The sequence below is a fragment of the Anabrus simplex genome, chromosome 14 (assembly GCF_040414725.1).
Source record: "Anabrus simplex isolate iqAnaSimp1 chromosome 14, ASM4041472v1, whole genome shotgun sequence".
NCBI lineage: Eukaryota > Metazoa > Arthropoda > Insecta > Orthoptera > Tettigoniidae > Anabrus > Anabrus simplex.
Window position 1 is genome coordinate 24464272 of NC_090278.1, and position 25220 is coordinate 24489491.

General features: G+C 42.1%; 1 protein-coding gene across 5 annotated transcripts in view; it reads left to right on the top strand.

Moving 5' to 3' along the window:
- The window catches only part of NaPi-III (Na[+]-dependent inorganic phosphate cotransporter type III), a 428747-nt gene that overhangs the window by 243972 nt on the left and 159555 nt on the right, over nt 1–25220 (top strand). The gene's annotated exons all lie outside the window — the stretch shown is intronic.

Below are 25220 nucleotides of genomic sequence, written 5' to 3' on the forward strand. Positions count from 1 at the left end.
TGCTGGTATTTAAGAAGTAACACCTACCTGTAATGTTTCATGTCATTAACTCCCTGTGATTATGATTTTATGACAAACAATCGCCTATTGAAAATACTTGTTGCAACTGGCCGCGTGCAGAAACAGAACAAGGCGAGTTTTGTATCAGTTTTCCTGTTCAGATAACAGTAATTATATTCGTCACTTTTGCATTTTAAAAAGAAGTAGGCAAAAAATGACAAGAATAATATCCTACCTGTATGGTATTTCAACGTTCTCAGCGATTGTAAATGCGTACTTCTTGACAGGTGAAGTTACTACGAGATTGGGGAAATATCCTATTCGAACAGCGTTTTGATGCCGCCATCAGCTCAGTTACTTTGACTTGATTTTGAGTGAACATTTGAAAAATTAATAGTGAAGTTGGGTTATTAGGCAAATTGAATATTTCTGTGAAATCGATATTTTTGACAATCCCGACTGGCGTGAGTAGGAAGTTGTTTTTACCGGGAAAATCGCAATACTACTATTATACAATCTTCCCGCGACAGCTGCAGGCTGCTCAAGGACAGAGTGCCCGAACAACAATAATAGATACAGACGAATGGATTACCGCTACACGAGGTAGTATGTAGTTACTGTTTTCGAAAGCAATGGCTGAAAATCAGAGTGGGGATGAGAATGAGAGTTGAAGAGATCGGACAGGAAGGCAGTACGAGTCACTGACGCAAGATGTAAAATCTATAGGCGATGTGGGAGTCTCGCCAGGCGCTTCACCCTCCACCCCCCTTCCTCGCCACCTCCCTGAAAGGGTGGGTGCTGGATTCTGAGCAAGCAGAGAGATATAATCGCTAATGTTAGTTACCACTCCTACTTTTTAATGTTGTCAGTGGCGTAGTAGTGCAGTTGTCCTGTTCCGGTAAGTTGTGGCATTTGAGGATGTTCAGTTGTTTGTCATCAGAACTCATCCGGGACATGATTTGACACCCCGACATCCCCTGCAGCGCCCGACTCGTTGGCTGAACGGTCAGCTTACTGGCCTTCGGTTCAGAGGGTCCCGGGTTCGATTCCCGACCGGGTCGGGGATTTTAACCTTAATTGGTTAATTCCAATGGCACGGGGGCTGGGTGTATGTGTTATCATTTCATCCTCATCACGACGCGCAGGTCGCCTACTGGAGTCAAATAGAAAGACCTGCACCTGGCGAGCCGAACCCGTCCTGGGATATCCCGGCACTAAAAGCCATACGACATTTCATTTCATATTCATCCCCTGCAGCAATATTGGAGCGGCGTTAAGCAAATAACATTTTCATTTCCGAGAATACTATACAGAAAATGTTCTGTATTTCATCCAGCGTATAGCCTAGACCAGGGATGGCGAACCTATGACACGCGTGCCACTAGGTGACACGCGAACACGACTTCAGTGGCACGTCACACAACATACTAACATGTTTTAATGTTTTTAACATGCAATAAATAGGTCTAAAATCTACCAACATAGCATTACGCTTTAATAAAGAAGTATGTCACAATTAATTTTATGGCCATATTTTGTACACATTTTATTAGGTTAAAGCAATAAAAATATATCTTATTCTTAAAATTTATCGGTTAAAAGATGTAATTTTCAGTGATGTTTGCACAAGTCCGACTCGTTGGCTGAATGGCCAGCGTAGTGGCCTTCGGTTCAGAAGGTCCCGGGTTCGATTCCCGGCCGGATTGGGGGGTTTAATCGCTTCTGATTAATTCTTCTGACTCGGGGACTGGGTGTATGTGTCCGTCCAAACACCCTTCTAATCATATTCAGACAACACACTACACTACCAACCAAACACGCAATGGTGATTACATCCCTCCATATATAGTTGAGGCCAGGAATGGCATCCGGCCGTAAAATAGGACCAAATCCACATGTGCGATGCTTTTCGCACCCGCGACCCCACAGGTGTGGGAAAAAGCGGTAGCAAAAGAAGTGATGTTTGCACAAAATCATGAAACATTCTGTCGAATGGATTTTGTTCGTAATGCAATATAATACCCAAATCAAGTCAGATGATGGGTTTCATGATGATTTTAAAGGAAAATAACTGGTGGCACACTGGATAGTAAAAAGTAGTAGCCAAGACCTTAATTGACACGCTAGTCGACAAAGGTTTGCCATCCCTGGCCTAGACTGTATTGCTTTAGTCTCCGACTTTACATAACCGAGTTTCGTTAAATTGTCATTTTCTCGTGGCTCGGCACTGATATGGACATAGCAACAAAAATCGAAATTTATAAATATTCGAGAATTAAATTTTAGGCCTTCCCCTAAACTTCCATTTCACTCAGCTTGAATTCAATTATTTCTAGCCTAGATTGTAGTCCCTGGTTCCTCGACTTTAGATACCGATTAAAATTATTCTCTAAATCCATTTTCTCGCGATTCGCGTACGTACGTACATACATACAGACAGAGAGATGACTGAAAATTTAAAAAAGTGCATTTCCTTGTTACTGTGGATAAGACCGATACAAAAATATTGTTTTTAAATTCTGAGCAATGTACAGACAAAACTATTATATACTGTATATTGATGATGATGATGATGATGATGATGATGATAATTCCTTTAGGCTGCCTGCATATCAGTTTAGACATTTCCGTTTTACTGTACCAAATGGCGGAAAAATGGGCAATCTACGGCTGGGGTTCAATTATGTCGGGGAAACGCCAAATGCGCCGCTAGAGATCTTTTACATGCGGATGTCGTATTTTCCGCCCTTCAAAACTGACTACCTCTGTTCGAACACGCGGTCTTTGGCTCTGGAGATCGACACTTGACCACCGATGCACAGAGGATTCACCCACCACCTCGGATTATAATGCCATCTGGAATTTTAAAGGTGATGGCATACAATAATAATAGATTACATTTTTTTCCCTATACGTATATTGCACATTCAGATGGGTTATTTGTGGGTAGAATATTCTAATTTTAGTTTGTACTTGTGGCTGAATGGTTAAGCTATAGGCCTACTTGTGTGCAGCATTTTTTAAATGAGTAATATTTCTGACCTAAGTCTCTCACCTACGCATTCTTAAATACTGCAAAACTGTATCCGATTTCTAGACGGCGAATAACGTACCATCGACATTGCAAAGACGCTGTTAATTTTACACATTGTAATTGAGTTGGACCAGTTGCAAAATGTATTAAATAACGTTAAAAGTACTCGCTATGTTTGAATATTTATATCGGTACGTCCTAAGATAGCTTTTGGGCTTTGTCTTGCTGACCTAGGAATATGTGAAAATAGAAAACCACGGAAAACCATCTTCAGGGGTGCCGACAGCGGGGTTCGAACCCACTATCCTGAATGCAAGCGCACAGGTGTGCGGCCTTAACCGCAGGGTCACCTCGCTCGGTACAGGATTTTTAATGTCTGAATGTTCTCAGCGCAGGTAATAGTAGAGGTCTGATTGGAAAGGCAGGTCCCGCTGCGGGATGGGGTCGTCCTGAAACAGCCCCATTTCACAGAGGCGAGATGGATCGGACTCGGAGAGAGTTAGCTGAGGCAACAGGACGAAAGGGTACGCGCCAATGCGCAGGACATGGCGGGATTTATGAACAAGACTAACGGTAGGTGGCGTGTTTATGGAAAATTGTATGGTGGTTTTGACAGCATAGGGGAAACTCGCGAACACTGTGGAAGTATCCTTTTTAAAAATAATAAATTATTTTTTATTTAAAAAATAATAAATTATTTTTTATTTAAAAAATAATAAATTATTTTTTATTTAAAAAATAATAAACTTCAGCGCTGTTATACAGGAATTTGGTTTGTTTGTTAAACTGCTCGTTGGCTGAATGGTCAGCGTCGGGACTGGGTGTTTGTGTTGAGAACACTCTCCTCTTCATACACACGGCACACTACCAACCACTTAAATACATCCGTCCACTTGGGGTTGGCATCTGGCCGTAACACGAGGCTGTCCTCATGTGTGACGCAGTTCACACCGCTGACCCCCCCCCCCCCCACTAGTGTGTGGAAAACACAGTGGAAGAATAATTAGGCTAGTAAGTTTGTTCGTAAACTTATAAATGTGCCGTAACTTATGAATTTAATTTAATGTGGGAGTAATGATGCACATAATTCGAGCAATGACCAGTGATTCTTACACCTGGAAGAGTTTCGCACATGCGGTTAGACTGCACTGAAATGTATACAAATTGAAGAAGGCAGGACTGGTAACCAAAGTTAACTTAAATTCTTAAATTCTATCGATTTGACAATTACTTCATCACGAATGTCGGGTGTTCTTAGTTATGAGTGAACGTTAGGGAAAATGTGATTAGATGGCGATTTTTTTTTTTTAACACACTTCCTATTCTCTCCATCGTTAATGCGCGGCCATTCACCTTACAGGGAATTGTAGTAACGGGTTGCCTACCTTTTATGACTTTTTTGGCTCACTCAGTATTCTGAGTATATTTCTGTGCTATTTGCTTATTTAACTGATTTATTATCAATTATTTCCATTTTCTCAGCATATTCATAGAAAGAAATGCCATCAGTGCTAGATATTGATATGGACTGCCGAACCTTTTGACCTTGCTAAAAAAAAAAGTCTGTCTTGATGCTAATTCTATCGAGTGCCGGGTTGTGCGTTAGTCTACAGTGGCGTAGCAACATTAACGGGATCAAAACAGGAGATGCCAAATTTACCCATTAATATTAGCGGTTTCGAAAAACTGTTGATAATAAACGTAGTCAAAAGAATAATTTGCGATCTCGTATGTTTCATACGTACGAGGAATAACGGAGATATTCGCGATTATTTCATGTCTCACGAACTTCCAAGTATGCTGTAAATGTTGTAGGAACACACAGGCTAAGATAAGAGATATGCTGGAATTAATACTTTTAACGCCGAGTTGAGAATGTTATTGAATCGTTAACGGGTTAGAAGGCGATGGTTTTTAAGCCACTCTGTCATCAGCGGTATTGATAACGAGATGTGAAGGACCGATCACTCGCAGAGAGAAGGGAATCGCGAACGTGTGATGGCCTAAAATGTCCTGAGCCCATAAAACTGATCAACTGAAACATTACTGACCGCTGTGTTCAGTGTTGCCAACTCTTCCTTACAGACCACTCAAAATGCCCTTGCGTTCCCTACACCAGAGAAAATTGTACGTAAATAATCAGACATAAGAATGCTGAATAAGAATATTATTGGAAAAGCATCTGATAGACATGGATATAAAACACTTGACTAAGCTCTTTTTACCTTTATGGAAGCTATGCATTAAAGAAACTTGATTTATCACCCAGTAATTCTTTTCTTCTCCTTGCCTTGCTTTCCTAAAGTTTACTTTAGGCTGAGATTTTTAAAGTTTCCGCCGTAATTCCCTTTTTCTTTATGACGTTTAAACCACGAAAAGAAACTAATAACCGCTACCGTACCAATATTTATAAAAAAAGCAGACTGGAAACTATGAACAGATTATTTCACCACGTAATAATACAGCTTGATTACGTGACGTGAAGTACTAAGCGTGAAGAAAAAATGAGGGGATTTACCTTGCACATCATGTCTACTAATACAGTATAAACAACACAGTAGATAGTTTGTCTTCTACAGTGAGAAGAGTTTTCCCCCCGTTATGAAAATGATAATCCACAGCCTGTTTCCAGTCATTCGACCGGGTCAGGAATGGAATGGAACGAATGAAGTCCCCATCTAGCGGCGAGGATAGGAATTGTGCCGGCTGCCGAAGCCTGTCGCACTCCTCTGGGGCAATGATTACTGACAGACAAATAAAATTATATTGGCGTGTGTTGCTGGGATGAAAGATGGCAGGGAAAATCGGACTACTGGGAGAAAAACCTGTCCCGCCTCCGCTTTATCCACCAAAAATCTCGCATGGTGACCAGGATTTGAACCAGGGAACCCAGCGGTGAGAGGCCGGCCTGCTGCCGCCTGAGCCACAAAGGCTCTCTTGTCTTTATATTTGACCAAAATATCCCTCTAATTTGAACTGGACTCTGGTATCCTTTCCTACTTACTAGCGCAATGCGTCAAACAACTCTGCCCGTGTTAGTTGGCAACACTGAGTGTGTTGTGTCTCCTGCTCCCACTCATGACATTCATTACTACCGCAGTTATAAAAGCACAGACGTGAACGACGGATACACAACAGGTAGTAAGGAATACAAGTGATACTGGGGTTTGAAGACGAATGCATTTTACTCAACATCGAATACAAGGTTGTTACTTTCCAGAAAGCTGTTTTTGATGGTTGTCTATTACTTGGAAGCCCCTATCTTTCTTGCTTTAGAGAAAAAAGTGAGTCAGCGTGTAAAGGTAATCGGGAATAGTGTGGAGTCCGGTCATCACTTCCTGCAAATGTCGTCAGTAAATGTCCTAGATAAGAAAGAGCAGATACCCCTGAATCATACTGGCTGGGCTGAGTTACCCAAGTTGGCGGCTGCGACCCAAGCCCAGTCCGCTGGTATTTGGCACAAACAATTTAGGAAACTGTAAAAGCAGATTATGGGACGTAAAACAAATATATATTATCGTATGGAACGCACAAACTTCCCTGTTCTTACTTTTCCAACACAAATCTGAAAAACTATTCTGAACATTCCATCACTTAAAGTGCAGTAGGCACTCATTCCTTAATATTTGTGAGGAAAATTTTCATAATATGGTTCATTCATCTCATGCGCTTGAATTGATACCATTCTGAGCTCATCGGACAAAAAATTAGTCACCCCTGGAGAAATCATTACAAGCATCACTTAATACCGTGTAGCTCCGCCTCTGGACTTGATAACCGCATGAGTTCGGTTAGGAAGAGATTCCTTAAGGTTATGCAGGTACGTCGCATCCAGGTTAAGCCACTTGCTGAGGATTTGATCGCGCAATTCCATCATATTGCGGGAATGCTAATGGAGTTTTACCTGCTGTTCCAACTTGCCCACAGATTTTTCAATGGGGTTCAAGTCAGGTGATTTAGCAGGCCAATCGAGATTTAATAGGCTGGGGGAGTGTTCATAAAACCAATGACATACGCGTCCAGCCCGATGAACTTTGCTGTTGTCATCTTGAAAAATCGGGGTATCAATAGCGTAACTTAATCATGCACATGTTGACTGATCATCCAGAATGTTTAAACAAACATGCTGGTTCATGTTAGTGGTCACCTCGGTGATCGGGCCCAATCCATGATACAAGAGGCACCCCCAAAACATCCCAGACCCACCTCCGGCTTGAACCTGACCTTGCACACATCCAGGATGAAATGCTTCATTTGGCTTTCGGTGCACTCGAGGACGAGCGTTATTGGCATACAGGCAAAAACGTGATTCGCCAGACCAAATTACATTCCTCCAATCAGCTACTGTCCACGATCGATGATTTCTAGCCCATTGAAGACGTGCAGCTTTATGTGCCTTTGTGAGCAATGGCCTCTTGCGTGGTGACGACTCCAAACGTTCATTGCATGCAGTTCCCGTCGGTAACAGGTTGAGATGGACCTTCATACACTGACTGCAGCAATTCCTGTTGAGTTTGGAAGCGATTTTAATTCACAAGTCGTGAAACGCTTCTCCGGTCCCTCTCAGTCAGGATCTTCTTCCGACCACCATTTTGGCATCGTGTTTCGTAGCCACGTGTAGTGCACCGCTGCTTGTAGACACTTTGAACAGTCCGCTGCGAAACACCAACAAATCCAGTAACTTCGTATGGGCATGACCAAACACGATTCTCCCCTTTTGCACTCTGTCGCATCTTTACAATCTACCCATGTTAATGTACACTGTCCGCATGAAACATCAATGTCTCACTGATCGCTACCGCCTTATGCTCACGTAGAGGCATGCGCGAGCGGTTGAGCACGGGACTCGTTCACTGCGTCATTAACCATCCATCCATCTGTGCGTGCGCACTAGGGTGAATAATTTTTTTGTCCGGTGAGCTTATATTCCACCTGTTAAAATACGTAAACATCTGCTTTTCTGGTACAAATTTGCCCTTTAAGATATTATTACTTGAAGGATTTTGCGTGGCACACTTTTTTTTTTACGTCGCACTGACACAGATAGGTCTTATGGCGACTATGGGATAGGAAAAGACTAGGAGTTGCAAGGAAGCGGCAGTGGCTTTAAGTGGTGTGAAAATGGGATACCACGGAAAACCATCTTCAGGGCTGCCGACAGTGGGATTCGAACCCACTGTCTCCCGGACGCAAGCGCACAGCTGTACGCTCCTAAATGCACGGCCAACTCGCCCGGTCTTTTTCTCCTGTACTTTTTTCTTTCTTTGCAGTTTTGAATTTGTTCATTACATTCTTATTTGTGATTTCTCATGGTGTAGGCCTAAGTATTCTGTTTTTTAATGTTGTTTGATTCTTTGCATAGCTTAATTGATTTTATCATGCTTGCACTGTGTTATTGATATTGTTGTTAACTGGTTTATTTCTATAAAGTTATGTCAAGGATGCCCTTTATGCACGATGACCATAATTATGAAGGTCCAAAACAGAACTTCTGTTTTTAAAACATTTTTTAAGATTGTACTGAAAGGCAACTTCAGTAATTTATTTTTTGAATTTTTAATATAGCAATTGCAACTGTGAACAACTAAAATTTACATTTAGTTAAGACTTACAAGATATGTCAACATTTCAGTCATAGTATTCGTAAGATTTTCAATGTCATTCAACGTTAATCACTTAAGAGGGTACATCCAACTTCAGCAATATAATTTAAAAAATAAAAACAATTCTCAATAGCTAGAAAATCTGTTCCATTGAAAATTAGGATGATGTAGAAATGTCTCTTTTGTCTGGCACACATTCTCTTTCTCTTCTGTATTTTTTTCTTTGCTGTTTTTTGTTTTTGTTTTACAGAACTTCCGTTTATTTGTTCATTACATAGTTATTTGTGGTTTCTCATGTTATATAAGCATTGTTTTCTTTTGAAAAGCTTCCGGAAAGCTGTTTCATATCAGTGTAAATTTGACACTTATTATTATTATTGTTATTAAGTCTGAATATAAGTTGGTATTGCGAACCAGGTGCACATGTCAAAGTGGACTGAATGGATTTTACCTTATACAAAAATCCACCTGCATTTGGTGTGATGAAGTGTTACCTGGAGCTAGGTAGCACTAGCCACAGGCGGCTCGCAGTACGCAGTGAAAGGTGGGACAAGGTCGCATATGTGATGGTTGCGTTTCAATCAATATAAAACCAGATATTCAAATAATTATGGAGACAAAACAGTCTAAACACAATAAGTAAAATCACAATACAGAATAAGTTAGTTTCATGTTTTATTCATTAATCTTTAGTATCCATCTATTAATAGATTAACTCGCTTGGTGGCAGTGATGGTTAAAGGCGTCAAGTCTAACACCGTGTTTAGCAAGTTCGAGTCCTTTTCATACTTGCCAAGTCTTCCGTAAAATGTACGGATTTTGAGTGTGTTTTACGGATTAACAACGTTATTGTACGGATTTTGAATATCCGCGCTTGGTTTCGCTTTCTGCGGTCAAATCGGATTTGTTTGACTTTCGATAATAGCTGGTAATACGAGATGCAGTGTTTGAAATTCGACCGGTAAATGTATCGATACTCACATTATCGATTATCACCGTGCTTTTGTCACCTGTTCGACCTCAACTGCTACTTCATTCACTGAAATGTTCCTAAACAAATAGCAGGCTCTGATTTTGAATTAAAGAAATCCGTGAAAAGTAGCAGGCTGTGAATTTATATATAACAATTTTAGTGACTGCGTCGTACTTCCTAACAGCTCTGAAAGGCTTTCTTTTTGTGTGGGTGTGAGTAACATTGGCGGTAGTTCTGAAACTCGTGGGATTGTGTGACGAATATATTGGCGATTTAGTATTTTTAGAGGTGTTCGTAATGATTTCAACTAAGAAACTCGCGGGATTGTGTAACGAATTTATTTATTGGCGATTTAGTATTTTAGTGGTGTTCGTAATGATTTCAACTAAGAAACGATATTATTAGGGAGGCATTTTCTACTTAATTTCCTTTTTTTATACGATCACGGGAAGTGTTCCCTGTGAGTGGATCCCAGATGAGCACGCATCGAGATGTAACTTTGTGTAAGTATTTAATTTCAGGGGTGATCATAACATATATTTGACTTGTATTAGTATTGTTTATAATCTGCCCCCTTGACGTCCTTTTTCATTATATCTGAAGATTTTGCGACGCATGCGCGTGTTAAGTTTTCCGCTTTAGGATCTTCCGGATTTCTCTTCTTGAAAGTTGGCAGGTATGCCCGTTGTTGATAAACAAAATCGCCATCAGAATGCTAGTCGACAGGATAGGGGAAGTGGTTGTTGTATACAGTTTTTAATCACCGAATATCCATCCCTGACGTACGATTTCAAAACCAAGTTTTGCCCATTTGCAAGAGCGTAAAAAGCCTCGAGGACAGACGCGTGCTGCATATATTGACTTCACCGCACCGAATCCTTCACTTACAATCTCCAACATACCTATATGGATAAGTGCACAGCCTTTCTGAACACCATGAGTAAAATACCAGAACGCTGAACACATAATTCGCTATTTCTAAGCATAATCCTCACCCCCTGTGAGTGGGGGGACGCAGACGAAGAATGCACCCACGGTATCACTTGCCTGTCGTAAGAGGCGATTAAAGGGGTGACCAAGGGATGATGAAATTAGAACCATGAGCCTACTTGTGATTAGTACTATTACGTGAGAAACGCCACGGGTCTGGGCGTTGCCTGTGGTTAGTACCATAGTGTGTGTCCCACCAAGGCGGGGGGAGTGGGGTTACTCGGCTGCGCGGACTAATGCCCATGCGAGAAAAGGTGCCGTACTGTGCGCTGGAATGTGTCTGTCTTCCTGTGTTCAGAATGGACCTGCGTTACCTGTGAGTAGTACCACTATATGAACATCACGGGTCTACGTTGCCTCTGATTAGTGTCGCTATGTGAGGAACACCACGGGTTTAGCTTTTGTAATGCTTTTGGCCTACAGTCATAACATGAGAACTGAAACGTTAGTGAGTGTGAGAAATTTATGGTATTGAACATTAAGTTGTAGGTAATAGCGTAGTTGTTGTTGTTGTTGTAATATATTGTATTTTAATTTATTCGTAGGTATTATACTTCTGTACTTAGGAAGCAAAATGTTCATTTATTTTATATTGTGTAGTAAGCATGGTGATTTGTTTGGTCTATTTTTAAATTTTTTAAATTTTATGTTATGTGTGTATTAACTGGTTAAGTGTAAGACTTTGCCAGTTAAATTAAGCCGTATCTGTGTGTTTATTTAAATTTAGTGCCAGAAGCCAGGGTCCAGTTCCAAACCCCTCCGCAGTGTTCATATGGAGCGAGGGCATATGACGGTCCGTCGGATGGAGACGTTAAGCCTTGAACAGAACCATTGGTGTTGAGCGCAAGCTATGTACCGACACCTGGTTTCACCCGCTCTCTACCTCATCCCACAGCCAGCGATGCAGGTTCATGCTGTTATAAGGTCGTCACTGTTATCAATCAATATCTTATTAATCAGATACCGCCTGATTCAATTAGCAGGCTTAACTAATGAAACATCAAGAGGATATCACGACAAGTGGATAACCTGTACCAGGCGAGCTGAACATGCCCTCGGACACTCCCGGCACTAAAAGCCATACGTTATATATCTGACTCAGTGGTGGTACAATCTTGTGTGATCGTTGAACGCCATTTATTATTAAGTGAAGCATTACGAAATGTCAGACATTTTCTTGTGAATGCAGGATAAATATACGAGGGCTGTTTTATTAGTGGCAACACTGTTGTATGTACGCCAGGAAACGGAGCCAGTGTTTCTCGCATATTCACACGTTAGGGTACTGTCCAACCCAACCCACCTCACAGTACATGGGCATGGCTCCGCTGTGCTGCAGAGAATACTGTTGTCTGTGAGCCCGGACGAGCTCTCAAAGATGCTCTCGGAACAGGTACAGCGCACTTAGATTAAAATTGAATGCCCGCGGCCCTACAGCACGCCTGTCTCTTGTGAAGGTCTTCGTGAGGCGTGTCCGTACAGAACCGTGGTACGGTGGGTCAAAGCCTTCAGTGACGCACGGCAGAGTGTATCTGACATGTCTCCGCCGGGTATGCTGTGTTCACACATCGAAGATCGGTATGAGATACACGTATTCGCCGCGTGTGAGATGTACACAATGTTCCCCACCTTGTCTTCCTGCAGACAGAGATTCCTAGCTCACATTGTCTTCTTTGAAACGTGTTCTTCGTAAAATGGATGAATTAAAAGTATTAGCCTTGTTGTACCTGGCAAGAAAAGGAAAAGTGAAGAACAGAAATGTTGGTAGATCGTATTAGTAATCGACGTGATAAGGTAAAAAGAATTCTGCGATGATTCAAGGAAATTCTTCAATTATTTCCTGATGTCGATATACTGTTCGCCTCCAAAAGAAAAATATTTACATGCGAGAAATCATTTCATCTGATTTTTTGTTGTACTTACCATCTCGTTTCCATACGGCGTTGTAATCATCATTCCTTCTTTAATTTGTCAGCGTATTCGGAGTCGCTGTTATCCCACAACCCAGGATGCATTTGCACAGCCAGTCCTCAGATCCAGGTAAAAATACCTGATCTGGCCGGAAATCGAAACCGGGGCCGGGGCCTCCGGATAAGAGGGAGGCACGCTACCCCTGCATCATGCGGACGGCACAGGATACTACATAGCGAATGCTAAATCTGACAATCTGCTATATAAGTGGTTTCGTTCCACTAGGACTGTGTTCATTTTGTAAGTACAGTATCTAAAATACCAGCATGGTACAGCACTGTGCGTGACCCGGACACAGATTATTATAGACCATTTTATATTTTATGATGGTAGTGGTGTACGTTCCGAAAGTGCAGTGCTGAAGCAATCCTTACTCAACGGATTGAAACACTTCGCTAGGGCATGTAGTATCGCCCGTTTCGTAGTAAAACTAATTAATGTGCGTTGCACCTGATGGACGTCCTTAGCATGGTTATGAACCAAATCATCACATGATGCGCTGCAACCAAACTTCATCTTCTTACAGGACCTGCACTTCTTTAGCATCACAGGTTTGTCTTAGTCTTCCTCTCGTTCCAGCGTTGGAAATGAAACCGTTTCCAAGCAATTTCACTCTCCTTTTTCCTATTTATCTGATGAGACTTCTCTTAGCACTACGGTCTTACCTTTTCTTTCAGTTCTTATTCTTATAAAGGAAAGGGAAGAACGTAAAGACAAAGGCAAGCGTGATATTTTTTTTCAACCTGTTCTACGTACTTATTAAGTATGGGTGATTTTAAATATTTACGATTTCGGTAATTATTGGTTTGGTGTCCTAAGCCGGATTATCGTGTTGTTTGCGGCTTCCTTCATCGATACATAATTCTATGCGTGGATGTCATTTAGAGGAAGGTATTTCTAGGTCTTCTCCGTGGTTGTTTTTCTACAATTAAGTCTTACAGCGACAGAGTGGCGCCTTGTGTGACATCACCATCCGGGATATCGGTTCTGAATTGTGCAAAGGATTGATGTCCGTTTCATAGCGTCCAGAACCCTGGCGGTCAGTGTCTTATTTCTCCGTCACATTTATCATCTACGATAGCACCGTATTGTGAAATTTTTTAAGATTGAATTGAAATGAACGTTCTTTGTTTTGATGGTGTAATGCGGAAGTACAGTCGAAAAAATAAAAGAACATTCCTTAATGTAGTTTACATTTGGGGCTCTTCGCTTCCCAGTGTAGTTAATATGGTAATTTCCCCTAATTATTTTTTGTTCAATTTCCCATTTTACTACTGCCCAAAGCAGCGAGGGATTTGAATTCCTACCGGGTCGTCAACCCTTTGGCCAGTGTGTTTCATAGAGTAATACTAGATTATTGCTTATGTATGCCTAATAAAATTAATCAAACTAGAGCGGTACGTTTAATTAGATGGGATATTAAAAGATAATAAAAACAAGTGTACCTTGTTACAAATGTATTTTTAATTGCTGTTTGCAAAAACCATGACGTCAACGGCGTATTAAGTGCCGAGTTCTCCACACAGTCTGGACGCCAGTGTATTCCACACTACGATGAACGTGAGGTAACGTTATGAAGTGTTGCGCAACAATCAGACTCTACTACGCGGCGTTGGGTGAATTAACAAATGAAAAATATAAAATATCGAAGACTACGTATGGCCGGGCTCCTTGGCCTTCAGTTCCGAGAGCCCTGAGTTCGATTCCCGGTCAGGCCGGGGATTTTAGCCGCGTTTGGTTAACTCTTTCAGGTCAAGGATTGGTGTTTATCTTCATTTACACATCCTTAGTGTAGTTTACATTTGGGACTCGCTTCCCAGTGTAGTTAATATGACAATTTTCCCTCATTATTTTAGTAGGTTTCATCATTGATCCAACAATTAGACTTGAGACCAACGAAAACTACCCAGAAGAGGTTGATGCGGGAAAAAAAAAGGAATGTATGAAGAAACGGTGGACTTCCATTAGCATGAGCTCTCATCCATCTCTTTAATCGGCTTGATGTTAGGTGCTTGAGGAATCATTCCTACATTTTTAGTAAACTTTTGTAATAAGTTTGAGGTGAATAGAGATTTCATCTACAACATCGCCGTTACTACTCTCAAGAAGTCCATGATCTTAAAAAACCATGCTTATGGACCTGAGATAAATGTTTGACGTCCGTCACTCTTCATACTGTCCGACTCGTTGGCTGAATGGTCAGCCTACTGGCCTTCGGTTCCGAGGGTCCCGGGTTCGATTCCCGGCCGGGTCGCGGATTTTAACCTTAATTGGTTAATTCCAGTGGCCCGGGGCCTGGGTGTTTGTGCTGTCCCCAACATCCCTGCAACTCACACAACACTATCCTCCACCACAATAACACGCAGTTACCTACAAACGGCAGATGCCGCCCACCCTCAACGAAGGGTCTGCCTTACAAGGGTTGCACCCGGCTAAGAATTGCCGCACGAAATTAAAAAAAAAAACTCTTCATACTATCTCGTGTATCTATTATTATTGTTCATGTACTCTTTGTCCTTCGACAACCTGCAGCTGTTAGAGGAAGATTGTATTATAATAATAATAATAATAATAATAATAATAATAATAATAATAATAATAATACGCACGTCACACTACAGAAACGTGTAATAGCGAATACATCCCTCCAGGTTGGGCGGGACTTAACCCACATAATCGGGGGAAAATAGAAGACTTCGGATACATGTAGGTAAATAAGGAATAAACAAGAGAAAGAAGGTGATGGAAAGGTGGATGAGAATTAGACTTCCATTAAATGCCACTGACCAGCCTTTGCATAAGAGCCTTGCTTTCTCAACTCTTGTTTGGATAAAATTGCAAAAGGATTTGGATTTTAATACCCAAAACGCCCGGCGTTTCAGCTCATTCTTGTTCAGAGTGAAATTAACCATCTGAGGTTTTTATTTATGCCGTGTGACCTCCCTAGAGGCCTAGTGCAGGTCTTTTGATTTGACTCCGTAGGTGACCTGCGCCTCGTGACGAGGATGAAATGATGATGAAGACGGCACATACACCCAGTCCCCGTGCCAGTGAAATTAACCAATTATGGTTAAATTTCCCGACCCTGGCGGGAATCGAACCCGGGATCCTTGTGACCAAAGGCCAGCACGCTGACCATTTTGCCATGGAGCCGGACAAGTAATAATAAACAACTTCAAATTTAGACTACAGTGCCAAAATAAATAGAATCTCTTGAATTTATTGAACTGTGTTGTAATGCAGTGGGTCTTGTGTATTCACTGTGAACGACATTATTCCACGTACGTCTGTCAGGCTCCCCGACGATATAAGCTTTTCGAGGCCCTTGGAGTCGTTCATTTTCACGCCCTTTCCGAACTATTCCTTTATTTTATTATCTTCATTTTTCGAAGCGGCAGATCTTTTCAATTTCCTTCCTATAATTAGTGTTATCCGGATCCCGTGAGATCTCCGAAGTTAAGCAACGTTGGGCGTGGTCAAGAAGTGGATGGGTTGCCACGCGCTGTTGGTGGGGGTGAGGGAACGGAGGAGCGGAAAGGAATTGGCCACCCTACCGTACGTAAACTCCGGCTCAGGCACACCTCTGCGGTGGTTCAGACCTGCCTTCGGGCAAAATAAACCCTTACCTAATTAGTGTTAAATAGGGGTGGTTGCCTGATGGTTCTTCCCCTTAAAACAATTACAACCGAACAACTGGCAGCGCGGTTTGGCTCACGTAGCTATCAACATGCTTTCGGTAGATGGAGTTCGAACCCCACTGTCGGCAGCCCTGAAGATGGTTTTCCATGGTTTCCCCGTTTCCACAGCAGGCAAACGCTGCGGCTGTACCTTAAGATCCCGGTAGCCTTCTTCCCACTCCTAGGCCTTTCCAATCCTATGACCGCCATAGGAGATATCGGTGTCGGTGAGAAAAAAAAAAAAAAAAAACACGCTACCTACCAGAACACAAGTTGGATGGCCTGGTTCATGTATGTTCCCCTTTCAGCACTTCATCATTCTCAAGGTAATCTATTTATTTATGCATTATTGACCTGTCCCGAAATCGCAGGGAATCAGGTTTGAATTTATGACAGGCCTTGTAGATGGCATTACTCCCTTTTGTGTACGCCAAGCCCCCCTCGGCCGCTGGTCAGTTAACCCACGCGACATTTCAAGCATTCCTGCGCTTTCACTAAATCTACGATAACTTCTGGACTACTCTCGCAATTATGTATTGAAAGGAGATTTTTATCTTAAGACGATTATTAAATCCCTCCCCACGGCGTTACAAACCTTGATGGGCCGTGGTCTGCCAAACGACCGCTGCTCAGTCTGAAGGCCTGCAGATTGAGGTGACGCGTGGTCAGCGCGACGAATTATCTCGGCCGTTAGCGGCTCCGGTTTGGAAAGCCAACAATATCTCACCATCAGTTCATTATTGTTTTCTTAGCTGAGTAAATCTCGAACCAGCTCTCAGATCCGGGTAAAAATCTCAGACCTCGTCGGGAATCGAACCCGGGATTCGCTACCCATAGACCGCGGGGCCACCACTATAAGGTTGATGTGAATAAATCGTTCATTTTGTTAAAGATTGCGTGATTTATCTGAAAACGTGATTTTTAATTGTATTATAATGATTTATTGTTGAGCATAGATGTGACAAAGGTGAAGTTTAAGTCTTTTAAATTCACATTAACCATAATGTATTGAATAAGGAGGATACTCTTCAACAGTAAATATTGTCACAGTGATTTAAAGAATATTAGCTTAGCTGTCAATACGGAAACATGAAATTGATATATTGTGTGGTTCGGCCATATGTCACGGTTATGTACTGTTGAAGCGAAGGAAGAAGCCGCATATCTTCCCCTTCGTTCATACTGCAGTATGTATTAAATAAAGAAACCAAATTAACGTGTGCGAAATAAACAGTGTTTTGTTAAAGGTAAAACTCGATGAATGCAAGCCAAGATGAACAGCACGAGTGCAGAAAAATGTCACTACCTGTACAAATATACTCCCTGTCTTAATATTTCATTAACATATACTTTGAATGAAAATTCACAGCCTGTTTCCAGTCATTTGACCGGGTCAGGAATGGAATGAAGACCCCCAACTAGCGGCGAGGATAGGAAATGTGCCGGCTGCCGAAGCCTGTCGCACTCCTCTGGGGCAATGATAAATGACTAACAAATGAAATGTTAATGGGCAGTGTTTGAAAGATGACAGGGGAAAAGCGGAGTACCCGCAGAAAAACATGTCCTGCCTCCACTTTGTCCAGCACAAATATCACATGGAGTGACCGGGATATGAACCACGGTATCCAGCGGTGAGAGGTCGGCGCGCTGCCGCCTGAGCCACGGAGGCTCTTCATATACTTTGAATAATTCGTTACTTTCCTTTCTTTATGAATATTGCCATTCAACACACACACCACTAATGAGAAAGAGCAGGTTATATTCCGATCAGTTCCTTTCATTTGTGAAGCTGGCTGAGCTTGTGAACTTTCCGTGAGAACGGCTTATTCCTTAGGGCTAATTTCCGTATTTTCGAAAATAAGTCGTAAGTTATGGTTTCAGAAACTTGATTAGAACAGGAACACAAAAGCTCTTCACGTTACCCCGTTTCCTTTGCTTGGCTACAATACATTTTAGGGTTCCTGCTCAGATGGACCTCGAAAAGATTTTTAAGTATATACTGTACAATGGTTTGGAACGATGAAGAACGCAAAGAATTGGAACCTAAGTTGCAGAATTCATCGCCGCGATTCAACTGATTTCGGTAGAGTACACATAACCGTCTCTGTTTATCTTCTTCAGAAGAGCAAGAGTGAGAATATCTGTATTTTCGGTCGTGAACAAGATCTGGCAGCCTCTCACAGTCAATCCTTAATCGTTCTGATCAGATTTGTAGCTCTGACGGATAAATTGGCAGATTTCAAGGTTACAATTATATCTGAGCCGTGACTTTTGAGTACTTCAACACAGGGATTAATTTTATTTTTCACTGTAAAATCACACTCCAGGGTTCTATCACTAGCTTGCGTTTAGGATGAATGAATGGCATTATCACATTAATGCCCATACCGCTTTGAACATTTAATTCAGACATAAACTAATTATAGTGGAAAGGATTTTATGAATGACTTGCATTGCTGCAACAGCACTCCTTTGGTCGTATGGCTTTTAGTGCCGGGATATCCCAAGACGGGTACGGCTCGTCATTATTCTCTTTGGACCTTCTTATGGAGCTAAACTGGATTAAACCTAATAATAATAATAATAATAATAATAATTAATGGCGTGTGGCATCCGAGGAGGCCTGGTGCAAGCGATCTGCGTGTCTACTCGCTGCGTAGCACGGGGAGGTGATACTACCACGTGGCGCATCCCAGGTGGCGGATAGGGGTGGTCTTAACCGGCTTGTCGGCGGACTTCTTGAGGGAAATAAAAATTAAATACCTCTCGTGGACCAAACACAACCCCTGTGGGTGGGGGACGCAGACGAAGAATATACCCATGGTATCCCCTGCCTGTCGTAAGAGGCGTCTAAAAGGGACGACCAAGGTATGATTATATTAGAACCATGAAACTGCTTGTGATTAGTACCACCACGCGGGGAACCCAGTAGGTCTCTTTTATTTGCGCGCAGTACCACTGTGTTAGGTACCAAATAGGTTTGTGATTAGTAGCAACAGAGTGCGTTGCCGGCTTTTACAGTACCTGTGATTAGTACCACTTTAGGAGCGACACCGTGGTTCTGGCTTGCTTATGATTAGTGCCCACTATATGAGGAACACCACAGGATAGTGAGTCCCTGTGGTTAGTGCACGTATGTGATGAACACCATAGGTTCGCGTTGTCTGTAAATGGCGCCGCAATGTGCGAAACACCATAGGTCTGTATTACACGTGCAAATTTCGTTACCTTTGTGTAGTAGGCTACCACAATGTGTGGATAACCGTGAGTCGCACTTTTGATTAGTACCGCAACAGGACAACCACCATGGTTCTACTTTCCTAGCGATCAGTACCATTATGGCTTTAGGCTACAAGCATCATCGACTCAGTATTGTGCTTTAGAAGCAGTCCCTTGGTCAGTAATACTATTGTTTCACGCCAGTTTCTGCGAATGTGATTCATTGCGGGTCGGATCCACTGATTGTTTTAAATTCATATCCATCCATCCATTCATTCTTCGCCCTCACGTTTTGTATTCTGGTCAGTGGAGAATTTTGGAGTTTTAATTTGTCATTCCATTTCGTCTCATTTCGTACCCTTAGGGACTGATGGCCTCGATGTTAGACCCCTTTAAACAAGTGTCATCATCATTATTTCTAATTATGAGGACGACACACACACACCCAGTCCTCGAGCCATCGGAATTAACCAATGAAGGTTAAAATCCCCGACCAGGCCGGTAATGGAACCCGGGACCCAGTGGACCGAAGGCCAGCACGCTTACCATTCAGGCATGGAGCAGGACGTTAAACCTAATGACCAGGGGTTGCTTCAATATATTAAAGCTCCCACGTCTGGTGGAGGAGAAATACAGTAACGGATACGGCGAGCATCACATCTCTACTAGCATTCTGCTCTGGTCTTCTGGAGGGAATTCCCCGCAATATTCACATTGCACTGTTGTATATTTGACCAGTAACCAAGGAATGGCACAGGAAGAGGTATAAAAAACCCTTTTCACTGCCGGAAATTTAAAAGCTTCTCCTAAATAGCAAAAACGAGAGGTAATCTGCAATGAAGTAGAAATAAAGACCGCCGTTCGGGATAACTGGTGGTGGTGGCGCAGCTGTATCGCGGCCACGTACCACGTGATGTACAGCATGTTTCGCGATGTTTCGAGAGCCGGACTATGCAATGTGTGCGAGATTTCGTTTGCATTCCCTATATGAACATCTGCACAAAAATTAACATTGCTCGACTTACATAATCTATATATTTAAAAAAAAATATGAAAACTAAAGTCAGTCAGTCCGGCCATTCTATCCGGTCGATTTCCTTCATTTCTTTTTTAACTGAAAGGTATTCATGCACAGATTCGTCATCAGGTACCATAAATCACTTAACTTCCGCCTTTCTCAAATTATTTCGATTTTTTGTTTCTTTGAAGCCATCATATCTTTGGTTCTAATTAAGGTAGAGTTCGTTTTGACCTAAGAACACTCAGTGGATCAAGCTTTCGTTTTAGCTCGTAAGTATTCAAATTGGTTGATTCTGAGGAAAGTTATGAGTGCACATTCAATTTGGCGCCTCATTTCTTCAACATTTTTTCCCATTGAAGCAATCATAACTTTCTTTCCAATTGAGGTACGCAGTTCTTTTTTGTCTAAAACACTCAGTGGATCAAGCGCTTTCTTTTGAGGCAATAACTACTTAAATTGGTAGATTCTGAGAAAAGTTAAGAGTGCATTTGTCTCTGTGACGAAGATCTTTAAAGGACTTTTTAATAGTTCAGCGCATAGTGTTGTTCCAAGGAACATTTAATTCAATTTCTTTGTGTGATGTATTTTCAAGTGTTTTGTTGACATAATATTACATTATATTACCACAGCAGATCATGTGCTTTATTTCATTAACTCGAAACTTTGCAAATACATCCGTGAGGATAGCAACGAACACCGTACTTTGTCCATTGCAGGTGGAGCCAGCGGGAAACTACTAGTTTGGATGAAATGTAACAAGCGTAACATACGATTCTCTTTCAGCAATATAATAATTTTAGATTTGATGTTGCAGTGTGTTTCTGTACAAAACAGGCAGCTAATATTTCAATGAGTTTTTGTATCTAATTAGGCGCATTGTGACTGGCGTTATATCTATATAAACTTAAGAGTTTTGTCTGTACATTGCTCAGAATTTAAAAAGGATGGTATTTCTGTGTCGGACGTGTCCATAGTAGCAAGGAAATGCACTTTTTAATTTTTCTGTCTGTACGGTATGTATGCACACGCATCACGAGAAAATGGCTGAACAGAATTTAATTAAAATCGGTATGTAGTGTTCGGGAATAAGTCTCTACAATCTAGGCCATAAATAAAATTATTCACGCTGAGTATTTTAGGGGAAGGCCTAAAATGTAATCCTCTAATATTTGTTATAAACTTAGTGGTCCTATCTTCATAAAAATCGGTATGCAAATTCGGGAAATGATTCGCTACAATCTAGGCTATAATTTTATTCACGCTGAGTGGAACGGTAGTTTAGGGGAAGACCTAAAATTTAATTCTCAATTATTTGTGTTATTAGTGGTCCTATCGACAAATACATCACTAAACTTATATAGTATTACATTTCCGATCATACATTTTTACCGTACCGGCTATGATAAGAGATATTCATGAATTTGGATTAAGTCCATATCAGCGCCAAGTCACGAGGAAATGGGTAAACAGAATTTAATGAATATTGTTGTAAAGTTGGGAATAAGAAACTGCAGTCTACGCTATAAATAATTTCGTAAGATGCCCTAATATCACAGTCTAAAGAAAATTAAATGTGAAGGCCTACAATACGGAAAGCTCGTAACATTGAACAATAACATTACGTTGACCATTGTTTGTTGTGATGTGCTTTGTCTTCTGTTGCCAGTCATGTCCGATAGATGGGACTACTGCTGTATACCGAGGTTTTTTAAAATTTGCTTTACGTCGCAACGACACAGGTAGGTCTTATGGCGACGATGGGATAGGAAACGAACAGGGGTGTGAAGGAAGCGGCCTAGGCTTTAATTAAGGTATAGCCTGGTGTGAAAATGGGAAACCACGGAATACCATCTTCAGGGATGCCGGCAGTGGGGTTCGAATCCACTATCTCCCGGATGCAAGCTCACAGCTGCGCGCCTCTAACCACACGGCCAACTCGCCTGGTCGTACCGAGTGTAACAGCCTGCCTGTATATTGGCGGGAAGTAGCTGGGGAGTTAGATAACTTTCTTCTTAAGCATGCAATTCCTCTGGTTCAATTTTCTGATACTACTGGTACGTAACAAACCGGTTCATCATAGCATTCGAGCTATTCAATCCCTACCCTGAGGCACTGATTGGAGTGAGCAGTGTGTTTATTTAACGGAACAATGGCAGAGGAATGTTCACGGCTGTCTGCGGCCTGGTCATTCCAGCACTGGAACTTTGGATTGTTAGATCGGCATCGTAGTACTGTTCGTTAAAAAAATGTGCGGTTTTTCATTTGAGCGAGTATTTTATGATAACATTGCTTTTATTCCCTACATTCCTACAGAAGTTTTTGTAATGGCCTAAGTTGACTTCAGTTAGGAAAACCATGAAGACAAGTCGTTCTGAAAATCCATAGCGAAGCACGGGTACATCAGCTAGTTTGTATATATATGGCTAAACATTAGCTTACCGTGCGGTTGGGAGCGCGCAGCTGTGAGTTCGCATCCGGGAGATAGTGGGTTCGAACCCCAATGTCGGCATCCCTGAAGATGGTTTTCCGTGGTTTCCCATTTTCACACCGGGCCTTAATTAAGGCCACGGCCGCTTCCTTCCCATTCCTAGGCCTTTCCTGTCCCATCGTCGTCATAAGACATATGCGTATCTGTGTCGGTGCGACGTAAAACAAATAGCAAACCTGGTGAGCCAGACTTGTAGCTGCTTCAAGCAGGCCGAATGCTAGCGTTTAGTGGCTGAGAGGGGAGGTGCTAGTGCGGACAGACTTTCTGGCGGAATGACCAAGTCTTTCATAATACATGTTCTAGATTCAATTTTCCTAAACCTTCCTCGACAAGTACTGTACGCAGTGGTGTAAATTACATCGAAATTTCTTCTGTGGTTCTCGAAATTAGCCCCTCCCCCACACACAGCCAGATCCCTAGCAAGGACCTACCTAACCCTTAAGATAAGCGTGCGTTCGCTCTTCCCAATACTTCATTCTTTCGCTTTACCCGTTTCCCTCTACTTCCTGATCTGAATCTTGATCCTAGTAGCGGTCCAGTTGTGAGCTTCCACGAGTCTGTAGCCGGACTTCTCCCGTTCGGTCGCCAGGGAATTTTTTCCATTATGCACCCTGAGCCTAGAGCTCAGGAATGTATTTGTCTAGCTATTTGGTCGCTGGGGTTATACTGTGAAGAAACCTGGGCTCTAAACTGAAACCTAACAAGTCTTACTGTATTCAGGAGTTTGAAATTTGGTGTTGTAGGCAGCTTCTCGAGATTTCCTTGACATATAGTCACAAACGCGAATGTACAGTACTCAGTCGAACTGGTGAAGACAGAGTACTTCTAGGACACCTCTGCGGAAGACGATTCGCCTGGGTTCTGCACATTACACGTTGCGACACGGAGGCTTACTAAGCGTCATAATGGAAAGCAGACTGGAGGGACAAGAAACAGTAAACAAGGCCCCGGCATTGTTCATAGACCAGTTGAAGCGAAAGGTTGTAATTCGCACATCTGGAGAATTATATAAGAGAACTGTCATCAGAGGGACAAACCAGCCATATGGCTGATAGTTGTCTTCCTATCCTTCCTATTCTGGATAGTTGCTTCCCTTTACGTATGTTGCATTCCATATCTTCCTTGTCAACATGCCCATCCTCATAATGGATTTTATTTATTAATTATGGTATCCAAAGGATGTTTCATACCCCGCCGGTGACGAAGAATATTACATGAAGTCACTCCAGGCACTTAACGTCTATTTGAGTGTTGGAATGATATGGGAGTTTCTTTGTAATGCTTTCTCCATTTCAGATGACATTAAATTCACAACTAGCGGTGTGAATGTTTTGTATCTTTTCTCCAGCTATTGTTTCCTTATTAATTTCTCGTTCCTCTCGCTGGATTATCTGTACGGGACTGATAAGGCAGATTTGTTTCTCGGAAGCTCAGCCATTTGTTGGCAAACAATTGAATTACGGTGCTAATTACATCCGTCTCCGCTCTAAATGCAATAAGTGTGGCGTCTTAGAGAGCATTTCTGTCTACCGCTTTTCTCCTTGCGTCCCGAGAGCTTAAGTCTGGATGAGTGGGTTATGGCGATGTGAACATTTCGTCCTGTGTTGAAGATATTCTTGACATAAGGCAGATGTTAAAAAGAAAACTGGTGAACGTGAAGCAAGGCACTAAATCAGTTTAAATTATACAGGATGTCGTTAAACAGTCATACTTTCGGAAGGTGGTGTCGCCAGTCATTTCTTCGTCGGCTGTTAAGGATGATGATCGTCGTCATCGTTAGGTAATGGTTTGCCGTTGTGATAAGATTTCTGCATTTGGCTCTGTCTTTAGCAACAAGTTTCGTCTTTTCATAAGCTTCGCAGTGCGGCATTACCAGGGATTGTCTTCACAAAGGTCTTCCCCGGGGACGCTTGCCTGCTAGTTCCATTTGTCATTCTACTGTCGTGCTGAAGTCCATGGCCAGTTCACATCAGCTGCCTCTTCTTGTTTCTGCATTCGACACAAACACCATACATTGGAAGCTTCCATCCTCTAATTGAGCGCCCAGGTCTCGACTCAACAGACCAAGCATATGCCTTCGTTATTCGCTTACGTAGGCTTGAGGTTTTGCAGTTCATCATACAATGCTGGCTTAGCCAGAGCTGTTCGAGTTAGCATTCCACATTTTCTGTGATAATCTGGCCAAGGTATTTTAATTGAGCTACCTACTATACTGCCTCACAATGTACTTGCATGCGCAATGGG